Source organism: Bos grunniens, chromosome X (genome assembly GCF_055505025.1).
Source record: "Bos grunniens cultivar Pamir isolate PY7600 chromosome X, Bosgru_T2T1.0, whole genome shotgun sequence".
NCBI lineage: Eukaryota > Metazoa > Chordata > Mammalia > Artiodactyla > Bovidae > Bos > Bos grunniens.
This window is the reverse complement of record NC_141194.1, coordinates 84,600,299-84,615,504: the sequence shown is the minus strand read 5'-3', so window position 1 is coordinate 84,615,504 and position 15,206 is coordinate 84,600,299. Positions and strand designations below refer to the sequence as shown.

At 43.9% G+C, this 15,206-nt stretch overlaps 1 long non-coding RNA gene across 1 annotated transcript in view; it reads left to right on the top strand.

The window, feature by feature from the left end:
- Positions 1–10,904: 10,904 nt before the first annotated feature.
- The window catches only part of LOC147340792 (uncharacterized), a 57,949-nt gene continuing 53,647 nt past the window's right edge, over positions 10,905–15,206 (top strand). The window contains exon 1 of the long non-coding RNA XR_015159056.1: positions 10,905–11,258. This is a non-coding gene — a long non-coding RNA (uncharacterized LOC147340792). The remainder of the gene's footprint in view (positions 11,259–15,206) is intronic.

The window sequence follows — 15,206 nt, the reverse complement described above, 5'->3', positions numbered from 1 at the left end:
TATTAGTAGAACTTGAGATGAGAATCACAACCCTGGCTGACACCTTTTCAGCCCAGAGAGACCCTGAGCAGAAGATCCAGGTGTACCATGCCTGGACTTCAGACTCACGCATGGGAACTGTGAGATTATAAATTGTGTGTCTGTGTGTGTGTTTAATTCAATCAACAGGAGGTTTCCCAGGTGGCTCAGTGGTAGAGAATCCATCTGCCACTGCCAGAGACACAGGAGATATGGGTTTGATCCCTGGGTCAGGAAGATCCCCTGGAGAAGCGAATGGCAACCCACTCCAGTATTCTTGCTGGAGGATCCGATGGACAGAGGAGCCTGGCAGCTTACAGTCCATGGGAGTTGCAAAGAGCTGGACATGACTGAGCATGCACACATGTGTAACAAGCATTTGAAATGGAAGAAGGGGTAGACTCAAGAGACAGTGTAGATAGGAAATCACCACAATTTGGTGCCTGAACACATGAGGTCAGAGAGAGTAGTTGGAGAGAATCCTGAAGGTAGGAGCTTGGGAATGGGGATTAACTGACAGAAAGAGGCAAATTGAGATGGAGAGCTGGTTGGTGAAAAAATAACCTCTTGGCATGTTAAGTTTGAGTAACTAGGCGACATGAGTGGAAAGGAACTATCCAGTAGAAAGGAGTTAGTTAAGACTGACACCAAATAGGTCAAGGCTGGAGCCAGAGATGTGGGAGTCATCACAATGATTCTGGATACATCTCATGTGAAGGGAAGAAAGGCTGAAAACAAGGGTGTTCCCACGTCTAGCATGGCACACTCAACTGATTATGAGTACTTGCTCTGATATCAGACAGGTATGGGTTTAAAACCCCAGCTTTGCTCACTGCTAGCTGTGGGCCCTCAAACAAGTTCCTTCATGTCTCTGAGCCTCATTTTTTGCAACTATGAAACAGTGATCTGCACCACACCTGCCTTCCTATGAGAGTTAATCTGTTTAGAGCTCTTAGCCCTGTGCTTGGCACATGGTTGGAGCTGGAGAAACCAGACCTACAATTGTTATTGATTGATATTTCCTTTCCTGTGCTTGTCCTCATTAAGTAACCCTTCTCCTCAAAGGCCTGTACAGATCAGTTCAGGTTGCTGTGGTTTGCTGACTAGAAAGAGGCAAAGGTAAACCAGCCTGGTGTCTTCTGCTTATGGGAGCCAGGTCTACAACCTGTCACTGCAGAAGGCAGACTGCTTTTCTCTTCTGGAAATATGGACAAATTAAGAAAAAGGTGCAAGAGACTCTAGGAAGTAAGTGTCCGAGCTGATGGAGCAAGGGCAGGCCCCGAAGACTTATCCATAAAGATGTTATGGAAAAGCACAAACGAACCTTTGGCCAACCCAGTACTTGGCTCACCATGAGTGATTAGTTCTTCAAGAGTCTTCCCTAAGCCATCTGGAGAAAGGGCTATTTGGAGGAAAGGATAGTCTGATCGAATCTGAAGAATGGGCGCAGTGTGCAAGGGGGTAATTTAATGAAAGCTATCTGGTGCCTACTGGTAAAGAGCCCACCTGTCAGTGCAGGACTTGTAAAAGATGTGGGTTCGATCCCTGGGTTGGGAAGATCCCCTGGAGGAGGGCATGGCAACCCACTCCAGTATTCTTGCCTGGAGAACATTCTTCCCTACGGACAGAAGAGCCTGGTGAGCTCCATGGAGCCAGAGGAGTCCATGGGGTTGCAAAGAGTCAGACATGACTGAAATGATTTAGCATGGAGCATAGATGACCTGATACACTTCTAGGGAGGAAGTGGGTTCTAAGGGAGTGTGACTGGCTCAGAAATGAAGAGATCTGGCTTCATCTACTGGCATTAATTCTCCCTATGGAAGATGTCTGGCTTTGTGACCCCATGGACTGTAGCTCGCCAGGCTCCTCTGTCCATGGGATTTCCCAGACAAGAATGTTGGAGTGGGTTGCCATTTCCTTCTCCAGGGGATCTTCCCAACCCAGGGAGCAAACTCGCATCTCCTGAGTCTCCTGCACTGGCAGGTGGATTCTTTATCAGCTGAGCCACTGGCTTGAAGGCTAGTGGGCATTAGGAAGATGGAGCTCTGGGCATTAGACTTCCAGGTTCATTCCCCCTCCCTGCTGCTGTAACACTGATCAATCTGTAGTCTTCTGCTACTGGATGTTAATGCAATCAAAGAGATCACAGTGACCTTAAGATTTCCTGATTAATCCCCCTGCCCCAGTCAACATTACTTTCTTTAATTTCTCAGTGCTAGACTCATTTTCTCAGCTCACTTGGCTCTGCTCCACATACCTTTCTCCTGTCACGGGGAGAGGGTTAGGGTGAAGCTGTGAAACTCTGGGCGATTTCTTGGTGGCAGCAGATGGAGAATCCTTGTCCTTGAATGAAGGTGTATGCCCCAAAGTGGAAGGTTTTCAGGTCATGACAAAGAGTGATCAGATAAAAAGCAACATTGGGAAATGATAAATGTGTGTGTGTGTGTGTGTGAGCACGCACGTGAGCATGTGCATGTATGTGAGAGAGACTGAGAAGTATCAGGATCCTGTAAATAAATGAAGAATCTTGGAAAACTGGTAGGAACAAACTGAAATCATTATTTCATCTTCGGCCAAAGGAGGCACAAAAAGAAACCTGCTGAGCCAAAGATAAGGAGCAGGGATTACCAATTTTCCAGAGGCCCCTCATGCTTTGAGATCCTCAGTGGGAAGGAACTTAAGATACAGAAACTGACAGATCAGCTGCTTACCTGGGCAGCCAGAGTCGATGCACTGTTCAAAGTACGACTTATAATTTTTCGCCTACAATGTTCCTCTTCCTCTCAGCCACACATAGTGTATTGACCCTTTGCTTGAAATCTTCCATTTATTTCCCAGTGTTCTTAGGATGAAGATAAAACTCCTCACCTGGCCTGAAAGGCTCTACTGATCTGGCCCCTGCCTTCCTCTGCAGTCTCATCTCACACCGCCCTTTTCCCATGCCCCAACCCCCACCCCAGCCTTACTGGCTTTAGATCTCCGGATCATGAGAGCTCATCCCTGTCTCATTCATTGTATTTCTTGTCTGCATACCGTGCACCCCCTCCGACCCTTCTAGAGTGTTTACACTATGAAGCAAGGACTTTATCTTGTTCACTAGTATCTCATCACCTAGTACAGTGCCTGCCGTGTAATAGGTGGTCAATAAATATTTGCTGAGTGAATAAACAGCAGGGCAGCAACTGGAAAATGGGCAGCTTCAACCCACCCAAATGGCTCCAAGATGCACTTCAGCTCAACCTCATCGCTAGTGTGCTTTTAGATCCTCTGGTGAAATGAGAGGGCTTCCCTGGTGGATCAGTTGGTAAAGAATCTGCATACACTGTGGGGGACCTGGGTTGGAAGATCCCTTGGAGAAAGGAACAGCTACCCACTCCAGTATTCTATCCTGGAGAATTCCATGGGCTATTCCATGGGGTCGCAAATAGTCAGACACAACTGAGTGACTTTCACTCAGGTGAAATGAGATGACCAGAAAATGCTGGTTAGAGACTGGTTTGGCCAAGAGAAATTATAATAGTCAGCATAACTGCAGTTATTGAGGCATTAGCATGTGGTGGGGCATTGCTTTAGGCACTTTACCCATTTACTCTCCACAATAACCTTTGGAGGTATTATTAATATTATTCCCATTTGACGATGAGCAACCTGAGACCCAGGAGAGTCCGTAACTTGATTCAAATGGTGGCGGTTTGACTGAAGTGCATCTGCTGTACTGTGGAAGGGTGAGAGTATTTTTATTTCCTCTGTTTTTTTTTTTTAAATGCCCTGGAACTGTTTCCCTTATGCAATCTCATCATCTTGAACCCAGCCCCAGGAAGCAGGTGGGAGAGGTGCCCATGCTGTGTTGGCAAAACCGCAGCAAGTGCTGATCTAGTTAGCATCCCCTTGGGGAAGGAGCCACTTTGGTGATTGACAATGTAAATTAAAAAGCTGAGATCTTTTCTACTTTCTTGATATTGAAATCTATAAAACCATCAAATCCTAAGCCAGCCTCCCCCAACTAAAAAGGAGTTGCAATCACAAAGCAAATTTAACACCTCTTCCAATTTTTCTGACATCAAGTGGAGTGCTTCTGTGGAGGTGAGACTGGCATTAACTTGAAGCTCTGCGTGGCTGTAACCTCGGCTATTACAGGGCCAGATTGCTCCCTGCACCTTCACCTGGGATGTGAAACTGACACACAGGGAAGAGGCAACTGACTAGGCAGGCTTTGCAACCACGTGTAGAGAGAACAAAAAGTAAAGCAAGAGACAGAAAAAAGGGAGTGACCTTCGTTGTTAGGATGTTAGCCCGATCATGGGCATGGTAGAAATGTTTCTTTTTTTTCTTTATCCCACCTTTTGGACCCCCTTTAACAAAAGACAACTGTTTAAAACACAATTTGAAATCAGTTTGCCCCTCCCTGCTCAGATCCTGAGTCACATTTGTGGGCTATATGTAGGGCTTTACCTACATACTTTATCCGCACCCTAGAACTAGAGAAGGGACCTAACAGACCATTTGGTTTAACTCATTGACTTTATGTGGGCTTCCCAGGTGGTGCATGGTAAAGAGCCTGCCTGCCAGTGCAGGAGACACAGGAAACTCGGGTTCGATCCCTGGGTCGGGAAGATCCCCTAGAGAAGGAAATGACAACCCACTCCAGTATTCTTGTCTGGAGAATCCCATGGACAGAGGAGCCTGGCGGGGTATAGTCCAGCCTGGCGGGTTACAGAGTCGAACATGACTTAGCTGCTAAGCAACAATAATTGACTTTAGAGATGGGGAGACGGAGGCCAAGAGAAGGATGGCTTGCTTTTATTTTCACCAAATAGTGTGTGTGTTAGATGATCCTTGGGATTTGTTAAGGGGAGAGAGGGAACAACCTGCATGGTGAAGGGGAAGGAGTGAAGAAAAATGTTAGAATCAATAAGAGTGTTTGATAAAGAGCTAGTCATGTGTCACATAAATGTATACACATTGCGAACAACACCCCTTTCTGTGGCAGAAACAGAAGGGATGTTCTCAACAGAGGAAGGGTCTCAGCCAAGGAAGCTAAATGGGGGTCATTCATCCCTCCAGCCCCTTTCTGCCATCACAGAGATTGATCCACTCCACCGCCTTGGCTTTCTGTGGGCTCACAACATTTTGCTCGGCAGTGACTTCCAACCACTGCCTCACTCTTGGCTGGTGGCATTTACCTTGTGTGGGAGGGATAATGCCTTTTCCTTTCATCCTTGAATCCATTAGTTTTCTTTGAAGCATGGTGCAGAGTTTTCTGTTTCCAAATTATATGGCAAAAACAGAAATACTGCCAGTTTTCAGTACAGCCTTGTGTAGGCGGTTTGGGGCAACCTGTCCCTCAGGCAGTGTGTATACAGAGTGTGCTCATTTCAGAAGTTGATAGTAAATCCTGTAAAGAGGGAGGCAGAAAGTACCAGGTCTTCTTCCTTTTCTACTTTAAAGGGAGATAGACTTGAAGTGGGGTGGATCTAGAAACCCTGGAGAAAGCCAGCCCAAGAGCAGTAGTAGACCCTGCCTGGGGAGTCGGTAGTAGACCCTGCCTGGGATAGCTTTTCTTTGATTTGCTGTCAGACCTTGGGTAAGTCACTTCCCCTCTTTGTGTCTCTGTATTTTTTTTTTTCTGCCTCTTCTGCCATCTTCCCTGGCGGCTCAGATGGTAAAGAATCTGCCTGCAATGCAGGAGGCCTGGGTTTGATACCTGGGGTGTGAAGATCCTCTGGAGAAGGGAATGGCTACCCACTCCAGTATTCTTACCTGGAGAATTCCATGGACGGAGGAGCCTGGCGGGCTACAGTCCATGGGGTTGCAAAGAGTCAGACACAACTGAGCAGCTAACACTTTGACTAACACTTTCTGCCTCACAGGATACCTGAAAGGAATAAATGTGGAGAAAATAGACACACATATGCTTTGGACAGTCAAAATTCAATATAAGTGCAACTCTTATTGTTTTGTTTTACACCTTTTCTTGCCTTTGTTGGTTGGAACCCTTGGGGTATGGTCTTGAACTTGAATTGGTATAGAACATCTAGCATAGATCCAAGGTCTCTGGAACTACAGAGGGGAGAGGGTGGAGGGATCAGTAAGGATGGAAACAGAGCCCCCATGAATCATAGCCCCACCACTTCCTTGACCTCTCTATCTATGTCTCTGAGCTCAGTTCCTCATCTATAAAGTGGAGACTCTCTGAGCCTCAGTTTCCTCATCTATAAAGTGGAGTTGCTCTGAGGATTTAAGTGAGTCAATGAATGGAAAGTGCTTATGCTGGCAGCACTGGCATGAAGTAGGTGTTTGATAGTAATGACTGTGATTGCTGTTATTTGCTTCTACGTCTTGAGGAGAACTGTGATGTCTTAATGCCAGTGTATGGCTGGTCCTTGGTAAAAGAAAATATAGATTCTTAGGTCTCACGCTGAAGAAATTCTGATTCTGTAGGTTTGGAAGGGAGCAGAAGTATATGTATTTAACAAGGACTCCAAGGGACTCTGATGTGGCACCAGATTTGGGAACCATTAGTCTGAAACAGTGTTTTTCAAGCTGCCAATTATTACCTACAGTTAAGGATATCAATTTAGTGAGTAGTGATCAGGATTAAAAAAAGGAGGGGGGGATGAACTGGGAAATAATAATGCACAATACACACAATAAGGGTAAGGATTGCTTCATGATATGTTTATTGTCTATCTACATATATATATATATATATATATATATATATATATATGTTTAGTAATGTGTGCTATATGAATGACAAACATATTTCTTACTGTAGATCATGACCCAAAATGTTGGAGTGTACTAATGGGTGCTATGTTCCATTTAGAAACACTGGTATCCAGAGAAATCACCTGTCAGGTCCCAGCCCAGACAATAAATGGCCAACAAGAGAATGGAGTAGGATCCATTTCTCCTCTTCACGTCTCTGCCATGCTGTGCTTGGGTTGACAGAGTTGGTTGTTTTCTGATTAGAATGAGTTCTGATACCTTGTAATGGCCCTGGCCTGAGATGTAAGGGCAAGGCAGGATATTGCTACAGGTATCAGGCTAATTGCTTTGACCCCCATTAGACAGAAAATGCATCTGGGTGAATGACAGTGTTTAGTTGCTCTTGATTAGCGAATGCTTTGTAAATACAATTTGCTTGTCTCCTTCTCTCAGACTTTGATACTTATTTTACCACTTGAAACTCTTTTGTTGCCTTTGTGAAATCAAAAAATAAGCTTAAAATTGTGTTTAAATTCACATCAGCCAAGGTCAGTGTCTTCTTACTCCCTACTTGGTATGTGAAGGGCATTAGCACTCCTAAACCTTTCCCTACACGCGCCATCTAAAGGGAGCCGAAACACCTGGACTCCAGCCCACTGTGGTCCTGGGAATAGCTTCCTTTGGCAGTGAGGCTTTCTCAGAGCAGCTTCTGTTAACTGCAGGCCTTGCTGGATTCCCCTGCCCTACTACTTCAGAACTCCCTATCTGCTTTATATTTTCTCTGTGCTACTTATCAAAACCTATCATGTTATATTGTAAAGAATAAACAATGTACAAAAATAATCACGTATATCCAGATATTGTTTTCTAGAAAGACTGGAAATCAAATTTTATGTAAAGTCTTCCACTTTTTTAATGTTGCCAGGTCTTCCTATTTTTTTCTAGAAAGCTTGGAAACTGAATATTTCTATAAAATCTTCTGATTTTTAAGTGTTGCTTACCAGATCAAAACAATTTTAAACAGTATTTGGGCCCAAGAAAATACGTTCCTGGCCCAAATTTGGTTTGTGGATCACCAGTTCGTGGAACACAGGGTCTATGAGAGGCTTTGTCATGGGACATCGACTAGTGAGGAAGGAAGTACAGCCTCAGAGAGGCTGGTCACCTTCCCTGTGGTCACACAGCTAGATAGGATCAGAGCGGGATCTTGAACCCACCTTTCTTGCTTCTTAGTGCTCTCTCTCATTCACCCCGTGCCTGCTGGACTGCCCCACTTCTGCTGAGGATTGAGCCACGCTGGCCTTTGTGGAGGACAACGTTTTGTTCAGTCCCAAGTGTCCTCCTCACAGGGGATATAACACAGTCATCACCACCCATCTGATAAGCACCAGGCACTTCTCGGCACAGAGTGTGTGAATTTACCTGCCTTCCCAATCTCAACCGTGGATATGGCCTCTTGTCACTCTTTATTGCTTTCGCTCCAGTGATAGGATCAAGACAAGGTCTTTATAGGAATGTTATTAGCATTACTCCCAGCCAGCGGTACCTTCCAGTAGAATCAGTGTGTTCTAGGATAAAGAATCTGGGGCTTCGAGTCCAGAGGGCTGGGCTGAATTCTGAGATGTGTGACCTGAGACAGCTTACTTAGCCTCCCTGGCCTTCAACTTACTTTACTGTGAAAATGAGAAAAGTAAAATCTTGTTTGTCTCCTTTGAAGCAAAAGTGAGACAATATGTATGAGACCTATTGGAAAAGACAATGTTTTACAGCTGTGAGGTGAGATTATCATTATGAAATCAGCAAAATAATTACTGAGCACCTACTAAGGGGAAGCTAAGAGACCATTTATTCAGGGCATGCCAAGAAACTCAAGACCTAGCTGCCTCTGTGAGCTCTAGTCTAACTGAGAAAAAGGGACATATGTGAGTTGAAGGAGAGCCAGCACTACCAAGCCAGAGATGATCAGGCTGAATGAAATGTACAGGCTGTATAATAAGAGAGATTGTGGTGGAAAGGGCTGATCACTGAAGGATTCCTGGAGGGAGTTGCATTTGAGCTGTGTTTGGAAAAAAAAATTAGTAGGATTGTGGTGAAAGAGGAAAGAAGGACATTCTAGAAAGGGACAACAGCACAGTTATCTATGTTGGAGACCTAATCTCCATAGAGTGGAGGGTTCAAGTAGTGACTGGCAGATAATCACTTCTTCACTTGGCTGGAATACAGAAGAGACAATCAAGAAAAGTATGATTCTCATGAAATCAAAATAGAGTCCAGGTGGGGCAGTGGACATGGTTGATTACGTTACAGAAGGGGCTGATACTGTACAATGGTCATAATAATAGTTCCCACTTTAAGGGACTGTTCTGAGCATTGAAGGAGGTCATGTTTTGGAAACAGCACAGAACCTTATACAAATAAATGGTAAAGAATCTGCCTGCAGTGTGAGAGACCCGGGTTCAATCCCTGGGGTAAGAAGATCCCCTGGAGAAGGGAATGGCAAGCCACTCCATTATTCTTGCCTGGAGAATCCCATGGACAGAGGAGCCTGGAGAGCTATAGTCCATGGGGTCACAAAGACTCAGACATGACTGAGTGACTAACACATATTATACATGATTAGGACTAAAGAAATGTTAGTTGTCATTCTCATCGTAATCATTTTTCATCTTACATTGATGTCAGGGGGTAAAAACATGGCCTTTGAATTCTGCCTGATATTAGTTGTATCACCTTGGGCAAGTCATATCACCTCCCTGTTTCTCAGTTTCCTGGTCTTTAAAATGGGAGTAATACTAGTGCCAACTGAAAAGGCTATTGTGAGCTTAAATGAATTAATCCAAGTAAAGTGCTTATCCCCATGCCTGGCACAAGGAAAGCACTCAGTAGATGTTAGCTATTACAATGACGATGGCTAGGTAATGCAATATGATTGCATAAAAAAAATTGGGGAAATGGAGAAACAAACAAAATCACCTGGAATCCTACTACTAAGATACAACTGCTTGTTATTATTGTGAGATCTGGTTCTTAAATCTGAAATGTCTTTTATTGAGAAAATTAAAACTTCTGAAAATGATGTCAATTTGGGATGCACTAGTCATTTCGTTCAGAGAAGGCAATGGCACCCCACTCCAGTACTCTTGCCTGGAAAATCCCATGGATGGAGGAGCCTGGTAGGCTGCAGTCCATGGGGTGGCTAAGAGTTGGACACGACTGAGCGACTTCACTTTCACTTTTCACTTTCATGCATTGGAGGAGGAAATGGCAACCCACTCCAGTGTTCTTGCCTGGAGAATCCCAGGGACGGGGGGGCCTGGTGGGCTGCCGTCTATGGGGTCACACAGAGTCGGACACGACTGAAGCGACTTAGCAGCAGCAGCAGCACTCATTTGGTTAAATATTTACTGAGCACCTACCATCTGCTACTGATATTCCAGAGGTTGAGAGTTAGCCAAAAACAGGACATACAGGATCCCTGCTTATACTTATAGCCCATTAGATGAGGATAGGAAACAAAACTAAATAAGTCAAATAAAAATATAAGATAAGCAGTGAGTTTTGCCCACCCAGGTCTTGGATAACAATAAGCAAGAGGGGACAGCCTCAGTAGTTCCTGTCCAGCTGTCCTTACCACTCTGTAGACCACAGAGAGAGGCTCATTGATCCAGGGAGGACATGGCGATCTCATAGGAGAAAGATGTAATCTTTTAAAGCTGAAAGGGCCCTGGTTACTGTGATTCTGCCACTGGGTATCTGTTCATCCATCCTTGTCTTAAAATAACAGTCTTACCAGGCTACTCCACGTCCTGCAGGACCCTCTCAAGGTCAGAAATCCTTTTTTGACAGGTTTACTGAAAAATCTGCCTCCTTGCTACCACTAGGTGGCAGTAGTCCTAGTTCTGTCACCTGAGCAACCCAGTTAAGTACGTATATGGGAATGCTTCCGAGATTTGAAAGCATGCGGGTATCCTATATGGGATGTTTCTCTTTTTTAGACCCTGTGTCTCTGGTCCCTTCAAGAGCCACTCTTGTTATGGGATGGTTTTCAGCTCCTTTGTCAAGTTCGTGACCATCCTCTGGAGATGTTTCCCTTTGTTAATGATCCTCTTGCAATGTGGGGCATAGATTGGAACAGGAGACTCTGGGAGAGAACAGCAGAGACTGAAGTGTGACAATTATATTCTGGGGTCTAGAAACCATACTTTAATTAATACAACCTAAAATGTGCTCCATTTTTAGCAGCTACATAATTTAGTTACATTATGCTATGGGTCAACTTGAACTGCTAGATCTTTTCTGAATTGCCTGTTTTTATGTGACCTGCTGCCAAGCCATGCTTCCCTTATTCTGGCCTCACAAAATAGACTTTTAAATTTTTGAGAATATTTTTCTTTATCTTATAATTTTCACCTTATTTCTTCTTTTAATTTTAGCCCTGTACTCCAGCCATTCTGAGCTCATTTTGAATCTCAGTTCTGTTCTTCAACAAATTTGATATCCCCGCCAGTTTTGGGTCATCTTCAGACGTGGTAAGTACGTTTTCTGTGTCATCTAAGTCTGGGATCCCCAGCCTCTGGGCCACAGACTGGTACCTCCTGTCAGATCAGCAGCACCATTACATTAGAAATAAAGTGCACAATAAATGTTATGCGCGTGCTTCATCCTGAAACTATTTCGCCCCCCAACTCCCTAGTCCATGGAAGAATGGTCTTCTGGGAAATCAGTCCCTGGTGCCAAAAAGGTTGGGGATCACTGATCTAAGTTACTAGTAAAAGTGGAAAAGCCCTGTGGCCTTTCTCTGGTGACTTTTCTCCTGCTTGCTACCTATGTTTTGTGTAAAATTTTTGATCAATTGCCAGTCTATTTCACCTGTGTTATAACCTGGTTAATATATCGCTGTCTTGTCTTAAGTCATTTGTGGGAAAGTGGTAGGATATAATTTCAGATGCACTGCTGAACCTAAGATATGTTGTAGTTACAAAAGTCAGGATGGATGGAAGGTGATCCAAGAAAGTTTCTTTTGTTTTGTAAAATGGAAACTATTGTACTTTTTCCAATGATAAAAGTAATATAAGCATGTAAAGGTCAGCAGCATTCAAAAGTATATGAATTAGAAAGTCCTTCTGTAATTCTTTGTGATGACCAACTTCTGGATAACTGTGGTTCGTGGTTTTGTGTATTCATAAACACAGATCTGTGATATAAATCGAATCATGCTACAGAGAATGTTGTGTGACCTACTTTTTTACCTTATAAGCTTTTGGAAATGTCTTTCTTTGTCAGAATATATAGTTTCACTTCATCCTTTTGAACAACACAGTGTTCTTTTCTGCAGATGCATCCTAACTTAACTCATCAATCCCATATTGATGGAGGTTTACATCACTGGCAAATTTTTGCTGTTGTGTAAGCAGTGATGCATGATGAACTTTCTTTGCTGGCTTGAGATGTGGTGTTGGTTGCTGGGTTTTGCCTCCCCTGGATTCCCTGTCCGTCTGGGATCTTGTTTTCAATGTTATGAATGTCAAAGGCTGCTTCTACCGAAGACATAAACTAAAGAAGGGTCTGCCAACTCCTTGCTCATCATGTTTTGAGTTTGCAAATCTAAACCTTATCCTTCTTTGAAGGGTAGTTAAAGATGTTTGAACTCTCTGGGGCCTTAGGAGAACCAAGAACCAAGGTACCCCAAGACCAAGTCTGGAGTGATAGGTTCTCCCCATCACATACCGCCAGCTCTGCCAAGTGAGGCCAGTTGCCAGGCCCTGTATAGTTTCTTTCCTTCTCATCTTCACACTTTCTCTCTTCCATGGAGTCTTCCTCCCTATACACATGTACCTCCCAGACTAAGTTAGAAGCCACCTGCTCTGAACTTCCAGAACATGTTAAGAGTGTGGGCTTGAGAGTCAAACCTGTGTTTGAATATCACAGCTGTACCTTCCCAGTTCTGTTATCTTATATAAGTCACCTATCCTTTCAGGGCCTGATTATCCTCATCTGTAGAATGGAAATAAAACTATATAAGATATTTCAAAACACCTAACCCAATGCCTGGCTGATATAAAGCACTTAATAAATGTTAGCTGCTATTATAGCATCATGGGTGATCATATTACCTATTCCATAGACTTATGACTATTACAGGAGAATGTATGTAAAACTTAACACAGTGCTTCACATACATTGAGTGTTAAATAAATGACAATTATTTATTGTATTTCTATCTCCCTTTGGATACTTAACCTCAATATATTTTGTGTGATTTCTGTTTGTGTTCATGTCTTGATCTCCTCCTCTAATGTATAAGCTCCCTTGTGAGCTGAGTTCTCTCTCTCCCATTCTCTCTTTCTTCTCCTCCCTAGCACCTAGCACCCTACCAACTAGAAAGCATAAAAGACCCAGTGCTGGGGATTAGTGGGGCTCTTTAAAATTTCGATGAATGAATGCTGCTATCACATCTTAAAATCTCTTTATCACTGTATTGTGTTCTTGTTAGTAACCATCTTTCCCATTAACTGATCAAGGGGGCCTTACTGATCAAGGGGGCCTTGTCCGTAGGGCTGGACATGGCATACATATTCCAACCACTGAGCCACTGGTCACAGAGCTAGCAATCTATGGAATCATAGCTTTGGGAAGGTTTCCAGAAAACAGTGGCCTTGAGTCTGTGTTTATCTGGGCAGAATTTGTATTTTGCTCTCAGGTTTCTGTCTAAATGGAAAGGGACATCAGGCACCAGCTTAGTTTAGGTCACCCTGAAGTTGTTTCTCTTCTTTCACTCATGCCCTCCACATAGCAGCAAGAGCTATATTCAGTTCAGTTCAGTTCAGGTGCTCAGTCGTGTCCGATTTTTGCAACCCCATGAATCGCAGCACGCCAGGCCTCCCTGTCCATCACCAACTCCTGGAGTCCACTCAGACTCACGTCCATCAAGTCAGTGATGCCATCTAGCCATCTCATCCTCTGTCATCCCCTTCTCCTCCTGCCCCCAATCCCTCCCAGCACCAGAGTCTTTTCCAATGAGTCAACTCTTCGCATGAGGTGGCCAAAGTACTGGAGTTTCAGCTTTAGCATCATTCCTTCCAAAGAAATCCCAGGGCTGATCTCCTTCAGAATGGACTGGTTGGATCTCCTTGCAGTCCAAGGGACTCTCAAGAGTCTTCTCCAACACCACAGTTCAAAAGCATCAATTCTTCGGCGCTCAGCCTTCTTCACAGTCCAAATTTCACATCCATACATGACCACTGGAAAAACCATAGCCTTGACTACACGGACCTTTGTTGGCAAAGTAATGGCTCTGCTTTTCAATATGCTATCTAGGTAGGTCATAACTTTCCTTCCAAGGAGTAAGCGTCTTTTAATTTCATGGCTGCAGTAACCATCTGCAGTGATTTTGGAGCCCCCAAAAATAAAGTCTGACACTGTTTCCACTGTTTCCCCATCTATTTCCCATGAAGCAATGGGACCAGATGCCATGGTCTTCATTTTCTGAATGTTGAGCTTTAAGCCAACTTTTTCACTCTCCTCTTTCACCTTCATCAAGAGGCTTTTTAGTTCCCCTTCACTTTCTGCCATAAGGGTGGTGTCATCTGCATATCTGAGGTTATTGATATTAGACAATAGTAAATCAGATCATCTTGGAAGAAAAGCTATGATGAACCTAGACAGCATATTCAAAAGCAAAGATATCACTTTGCCGACAAAGTTCCGTATACTCAAACTATGGTTTTGCCAGTAGTCATGTATGGATGTGAGAGTTGGACCATAAAGAAGACTGAGCATCGAAGAATTGATACTTTTGAACTGTGGTGCTGGAGGATACTTTTGAGAGTCCATTGGATAGCCAGGAGATCAAACCAGTCAATCCTAAAGGAAATCAACCCTGCATATTCATTGGATAGACTGATGCTGAAGCTGAAGCTCCAATACTTTGGCCACCTGATATAAAAAACTGACTCACTTTCAGTTAGGTGTTTTGAAATATCTTATATAGTTTTATTTCCATTCTACAGATAAGGATAATCAGGCCCTGAAAAGATCGGTGACTTATTTAAGATCACAGAACTGGGAGGGTACAGCTGTGATATTCAAACACAGGTTTGACTCTCAAGCCCCGACTCTTAACAAGTTCTGGAAGTTCAGAGCAGGTGGCTTCTAACTTAGTCTGGGAGGTACATGTGTACAGGGGGGAAGACTCCATGGAAGAGGGAAAAGAGCCTGATGCTGGGAAAGATTGAGGGCAGGAGAAGCAGGGGGCAACAGAGGATGAGGTGATTGAATGGCATCATCAACTTAATAGACATGAGTTTGAGCAAACTCCAGGAGATAATGAAGGACAGGGAAGCCTGGCATGCTGCATTCTATCATGCTGGAAAGAGTTGGACATGACTGAGCAACTAAACAACAAGAAGGAGGGGGAGGAGAGAACTTGGAGACAATAAGTATAAACAGCTGCTTCAAGGTTTTAATATAAGGAGCAG